This window comes from Nanorana parkeri, unplaced genomic scaffold (assembly GCF_000935625.1).
Source record: "Nanorana parkeri isolate BGI_ZX_2015 unplaced genomic scaffold, ASM93562v1 scaffold114, whole genome shotgun sequence".
Lineage (NCBI taxonomy): Eukaryota > Metazoa > Chordata > Amphibia > Anura > Dicroglossidae > Nanorana > Nanorana parkeri.
The window spans coordinates 971,110-976,150 of record NW_017306382.1 but is presented as its reverse complement, the minus strand read 5'-3'; positions in this window follow the sequence as shown (position 1 = coordinate 976,150).

The window sequence follows — 5,041 nt, the reverse complement described above, 5'->3', positions numbered from 1 at the left end:
TATAGTTTCAGCAGAGGGAGGTCACGGAGTGCAGACAGGTAAGTAATCCACTGAACATCAAGGACCCCCTTCACATCAGAGCCCTCAGTCCACAGTACCCCCTTTACATCAGAGGGAGAGGGGGCACTGGTGCTCTGTGGAGGTAGAGAGGGCACTACTCTGTGGAGGTAGAGAGAGGGCACTAATGCTCTGTGGAGGTAGACAAGGGTGTGCTAGTGCTCTATGGAGGTAGAGAAGGGGCACTAATGCTTTGTGGAGGGGGATGAGAGGCACTAGTGATCTTTGGATGTAGATAGGGTACACTAGTGCTCTGTGGAGGAACATGAGGGGCACACGTGCTCTGTGGAGAGGAAGGGCACTAGTGCCTTGTGGAGGGAGTGGGGGCACCAGTGCTCTGTGGAGGGACAGAAAGTGCCCCCCTTTACATCAGAGGGAGAAGGGGCACTAATGCTCTGTGAAAGTATAGACGGGACACTAGTTCTCTATGGAGGTAGACAAAGGGCACTAGTGCTCTGTGGAGGTAGAGAGGGGGCACTAGCGCTCTGTAGGAGTAGACAGGGGGCACTAGTGCTCTGTGAAGGTAGAGAGGGCGCACTAGTGCTCTGTGAATGTAGAGAGGGGGCACTAGTGTTCTGTAGAGGGAGAGAAAGGGCATTAGTGCTCTGTGGAAGTATAGAGGGGGCACTAGTGCTCTGTGGAGATAGAAAGGAGGGCACTAGTGCTCTGTGAAGGTAGAGAGGGGGCACTAGTGTTCTGTAGAGGGAAAGGGCATTAGTGCTCTGTGGAAGTAGAGAGGGGGCACTAGTGCTCTGTGGAGATAGAAAGGAGGGCACTAGTGCTCTGTGGAGGTAGAGAGGGGACACTAGCACTCTGTGGAGAGGCAGTGATGTTGTGCAGAGGTAGGGTTCAATGGTATTCTGTGGAGGGAGTGCCAGTGGGGGTCATTTGTGTCCCGTGCTGCTACCTCCCTTTGCTTAAATTGTAGTGCTCATGGGGGTAGGAGATCACACAGCATGACAAAGCAGCAAAGGAGTCCCTTTTGAGCACCCAAAGAGCAGCAGGACACAGCCCAGATCCACGAATTGTTTATGTGAGTATTTGACCCTCATGGTACAAGCAGATGTCATTTAGAACATTCAACATATTTATTGTGACCTGGGCAGTAAATCTGAGAGGGGGGTATTTAAATTTAAAGTGTATTTAATCCCATATTTTCCCTCACTTTCAGTTCCGGTGAATGTGGTCACATAGAGGGGTGAATCTCGATAACAGGGACATCAGTAAAAACATGACAGGGGTTTTAACCCTTCACATTCTGATAGATATGCCTGCTAGCTGGGTGCCCAGGCCTATATGCAAATGTGACTCATTGTGTGTTTTGTAGTGGAGTTCCCCCAACTGGTGCAGATATTGTTTTGTTCCACTGATTTGTTTGGTGCCCATTTTACTGTGATACACAAGTCTCCCGCCACATAATGTGACTTTGTCCTACAGAGATACTGCCTTGCCTCCTGCTACAGAACAGAGTCTTACCGATAAGAACCACTGTGTGCATTGTCCTCTCTAAGCATTGATCTCCTAGTACAGAATGCTTTCATATGGTAGCTTTCTGCTTTTTAAAAATCCAATAGCCTTGAAATAAATGCTCAATGTATTGTATTGTCATGCCACCTGTATTGTAAGGACAGCTGCTGTAAAGAAAAGCCCTGGTTACAAGAAAATGAATAATATCTAGTAATTATGGAACTGTTTTCAAAGCAGTGCTTGTACTTTGGCAACATCAGGAACAAAAGGAAAAAAAAAAATGTAAAATAGAAATTCTCAATCTCAATAGTCCTTCGAGGACGGCACTTACTGTTCCTTGGAGAAACGGCCCTTTTTTAGCCACTGAGTGGAATGTGGGCTTAGGCAGCTATTCTTAATGAATCCTTGAAATCGTTTTCAGGCCTAAGGGAACCACCACTAAATGAGACCTTGAGGTCATGGTACATTAGCGTGATTAGGTACTGTAAGTTGTAGAGATATTAACATAAAAGAATAAAGAATGAGGTTTACTTCATATTTATGAAATAATAATAGTAATAATGGTCAAAAAGGAAACATAGACCATGAAAATTGCAGTAACCCTTGGTGGTCAGTGTTGAAGTGATCCTTTACATTAGTGACCAGAGCAGAATTGACTCCTTACATTGGTGGCCAGTGCAGAAGTGACCCCTTACATCGATCGTTAGTGTAGAGTAGAAATGACTTCTTACATTAGGGATCAGTGTAGAAGTAACTTCTTACATTGGCCGTCAGTGTAGAACTGACCCCTTACATTGGTGGTTAGTGTAGAAGTTCCCTCTTACATTGGTGATCAGTATGGAAGTTTTCTCTTACATTGGTGGTCGGTGTAGAAGTGACTCCTTACATTGGTGGTCAGTGTAGAAGTTCCCTCCCTCTTATATTGGTGGTCAGTGTAGAAGTGACTCCTTACATTGGTAGCCAGTGTAGAAGTTCCCTCCCTCTTATATTGGTGGTCAGTGTAGAAGTTGTCGCTCTCTTACATTGGTGGTCAGTGTAGAAGTTTCCTCACTCTTATATTGGTGGTCAGTGTAGAAGGGACTCCTTACATTGGTGGTCAGTATAGAAGTTTCCTCTTATATTGGTGGTCAGTGTAGAAATTACTCCTTACATTGGTGGTCAGTATAGAAGTACCCTCTTATATTGGTGCTCAGTGTAGAAATTCCCTCTTATATCTTACATTGGTGATCAGTATGGAGGTTTCTTCTTATATTGGTGGTCAGTGTAGAAGTGACTCCTTACATTGGCGATCAGTATAGAAGTTCCCTCTTATATCGGTGGTCAGTGTAGAAGTGACTCCTTACATTGGTGGTCAGAATAGAAGTTCCTTCTTATATTGGTGGTCACTGTAGAAGTCCCCTCTTACATTGGTGATCAGTATGCAAGTTTCCTCTTATATTGGTGGTCAGTGTAGAAGTGACTCCTTACATTGGTGATCAGTATAGAAGTTCCCTCTTATATTGGTGGTCAGTGTAGAAGTTGTCTCTTACATTGATGGTCAGTGTAAAAGTGACTTCTTACATTGGGGATCAGTATAGGAGTGACCCCTTACAATGGTGATCAATATAGGAGTGACCCCTTACACTGGTGATCAGTATAGGAGTGACCCCTTACACTGGTGATCAGTATAGAAGTGACCTCTTACATTGGGGATCAGTATAGGAGAGACCCCTTACATTGGTGATCAGTCATGGTAGAAGTTCCCTCTTTCATTGATGGCCAGTGTAGACGTTCCCTCTTATATTATTTACATTTTGTCCGAAAACATTAATTTTCGGAATGTTTGTCCGATTTTCTAATAGTTATTGGGGTAAATCGGCAATTCATTTCCACCCCAAATGTGTTAATTTTAAATGACATTTATTTCCTAGTGAGTGGTCACTGGTGAAAAGTTGGTGAATGATCTGCAAATTTAAATGCTTTATAATACACCCACGGACCCTGCCGCTTGGCATTGAATAAGGCGCTTTACAATATAATGAAGACATTACAATCACAATACAATTCAAGACAAGATGGTAAGGAGGGCCCTGCCCGAGAGGGCTTACAATCTAAAAGGGAAGGGCAAGTAATACATGAGGAGGTAGCTGTGTGGGGATGAATTAAATGAGAACGTGATGCTTGAGTGGTTAGGTTGAGGTGGGATAGGCTTCCCTGAAGAGATGAGTCTTAAGGGATCGCCTAAAGGCAGTCAGAGTGGGAGATAGATGGATAGGTTGGGGTAAAGAGCTCCAGAGGATGGGAGAGACTCTAAAGATGAATGAGGTCAGCCAATGAGGAGGGAGTTGCAATAGTCAAGACGAGAGATAACATTTATTAGGTGAAACATGGGAGAGTTTTATTGAAAAGGTCTTTGGAAGCAGATGTCACAATGAAGGGGCAACACTGGTTTGCAGCAATGTGAGACGGGACTACTGTTACCAAAATTCTCCATCTCTGTCTAATTTGCAGAAATTGTGCTGTTGCCAAAAATTGAGAATTATTGTTCCAAACTGAATTGGCCCATTTTATAGGTTCATCCCTATCCATTATATTTGTATGGATCTTGCTTTGGCAGCTGTGACTCACATCCTACGAAAGCTTTGCTGCCTCCTAATGTTAGAAATTGCACATTACTACAAGATAATTGTCTATGATTGTAGCTGTGCACTAGTTCCGGGTCCTGTAGTGCTCCCATTATGGGATGTTTTAAAGAAGAACAACCTTTGTAATGGGGCTGCCCCAGCACTGCAAGGGTTAAATGCTTGTTTTGTCTGGGGGTGGGGGGGAGAAAATAAAGAAGATATGGTCACCTGATCCTCAATCCCACCTGGTTGCTAGTCCGGGCCTCGCAGCCTCTTCTCCCCCAGGCTCCGACGGTCTAAGGACCTCTGACGTCATCACAACTAATGCAGGTCCATTAGACCTCGTCTCACACCCCATTATAGTTCCATTATGTCAGACTAAATAAGAATGAAACAGTGTAATACATTTGTCACAATCCAACCTTCCCTTCAGTCTTGCACAGTTGCACCGACTCCTCTCCAGCACTGGAATCACTTCCTCTGCTATCAATGCCCACTGTGAGCTTCTCACCATGTGCATTAGAAGCTGCATCAAGTCAGATAGACACCGCCTCATTTAATGGCCAGAAGACGTCCAGCATCATCTAGCTTTTTCCTTCCCTGCCTGACTGTCCATGGCCCCATGGACATGGAAGCTATGTACAGCACCCTGCCAGCCCCCCCCACCAGCTATGATTGGCCTGCATTGTATAGAGAATCACAGAGATCCAGGAATTATGTCATCACTGGGCCTAACATAAGATATTTAATGAAAAGCTTTCACTTAAAAAATTCATAAACATGTTGATGTGGAAGGGGGTGGGGGGACCAGGAAAGGCAAAATTTTGGTGTCAGTCATTTTGGTGTCACCCCTGCAATGGTCGCGTCCCCCACCCCCCAATTGTGACGCCACTGATTCCATTGTAAGTGATTTC